We start from the raw sequence: 1,752 nt of genomic DNA, 5'->3' as shown, positions 1-1,752 counted from the left end.
GGTTTAGACTGGATATAAGGAAGAAATTCTTTACAATGCGGGTGGTGGAATGGGTTGCCCAGAGAGGTGGTGGAGGCCCCATCCCTGGAAACATTCAAGGCCAGGTTGGATGGGGCTCTGAGCAACCTCATCCGGTTAGCGGTGTCCCTGCTCACTGCAGGGGGGTTGGACTAGATGACCTCTAGGGGTCCCTTCCAGCCCAAAACAATCTGTGATTCTATGATCTTATACAGCTGGAGCACGTTCAGGACTGCCGCAGGGGTGAAAGACGAAGATGCTGTCTCTCACACGCGTGTTTGGGCTGATACAGTCCTCGTTTCCTCCTAGTCCAGGCAAGGCATCAGATTCTTCCAAGCATGGTCAATAACGAGGTAGTTTATTACCGACAGGAAAATAAGGATTGTTTGTCTAACCCTGTGCTCAGTGCCTCGTGGTCTCATTGGGCGGCTGCTAGGGTTGTGGTAGGTGATGCTGTGCATGGTTGTTCCTTCCCCCCACACCATCTCACAGATTTCTGTTGCCCGCAAGCTAAAAATACCCGGGCTCCTCGAGTCTCTTGGCATGAAATCTGGTCTAGACCTCTCAGCCCTGTCAATCTTCTCTGTCTCTTCTCCAGCTTGAACATTTCACGCCCAGCTCTCTGCTCCTGTCAGCTCTATCACCCTCCATGGGTTTTTTTGATTACTTTGGGACATGGAATTGGCATTTTCAGAAAGCTGCCTGCCCCAGTCGCACCAGTAGCGGTATCTAATACAAAGCCCGTCAGCCTCTCCTCCCATCACCCAGATGCCATTTTCCTTGGTATCATTCAAGCCTGCTTCCCTTAGCAAATCATAGTTAAATCCATTGCAAGGAAGGGTTTTTACCATTTCAGCTGCTATAAACAGGTATTATCTGCTCTGCTGGCTTCCTGTGAGCCTTGAAAGAAAGTATCAAGGCTGGCTATAATCCTTTGGTAGCTCCTTTAGATAACTCACCTTTAAAATACTGACAAAATCATTCCACCAGTCAAAAGTCTAAGGTCCTGCTACAGGACCTCTAAAACTGCTATAGGAAAAGATGTGGAAGAATAAAACTGCTGTCAACAGCTGTTTGCTGTTCCCTGGCTCCAGATTTCACATCAACACGGTGGTCAAAAGTCGTTGCTTGGTTGAAGGCCAAGTGCCCAGGATGTGCGGAAGCCCAAGCCTGAAGCACCATCCACCATTCTGCATTATTGAGCCCTGTAGAGCATCCTGTGATCAGCTCGTGCTGAAGACGCTGTAGGCTCAGCGTTACACTGCCTTACTTCACTGTATTGCACTTGCAAACACAATGTTCAAACCTGACAGACCCATGAACTAACCCGAGGGGCAGAGCAGACTTTTTGGCTCAGTGGAGGGTTCTCCAGCATAGCCAGATTTCTGTTAAAGCAGCTAAAAGGAAAAGTCAATAGATACCATTTCTATTCTGAGCTCGGCTGCAGACTTTACCCATAATTTTGCGAACCATTCATCCTTACATCCTTACCAGTAAAATAAGGTAGATGATGATTTTTTATTCGTCAGCCCATAGTCAAAACTTTCATTGTTATCTTTGGAAATACAGCTCAGGAAAAAATAGACTAAAGACTCTGGATTTAACACAGAAACTCTGAGATAATTATTAATCACAGAATCATAGAATCACTTTGGTTGGAAAAGACCTTTAAGATCATCGAGTCCAACCTTTAACCCAACCTTGCCATCCCACCACTAAACCATGTCCCTAAGC

General features: G+C 46.6%; 1 protein-coding gene across 1 annotated transcript in view; it reads right to left on the bottom strand.

The window, feature by feature from the left end:
• Positions 1-1,752, bottom strand: part of EEPD1 (endonuclease/exonuclease/phosphatase family domain containing 1) — a gene marked incomplete at its 5' end in the record, with an annotated part of 69,066 nt that overhangs the window by 8,941 nt on the left and 58,373 nt on the right. The gene's annotated exons all lie outside the window — the stretch shown is intronic.

Source organism: Egretta garzetta, unplaced genomic scaffold, assembly GCF_000687185.1.
Source record: "Egretta garzetta isolate BGI_Z169 unplaced genomic scaffold, ASM68718v1 scaffold514, whole genome shotgun sequence".
NCBI lineage: Eukaryota > Metazoa > Chordata > Aves > Pelecaniformes > Ardeidae > Egretta > Egretta garzetta.
This window is presented reverse-complemented; position numbering and strand designations above follow the sequence as displayed.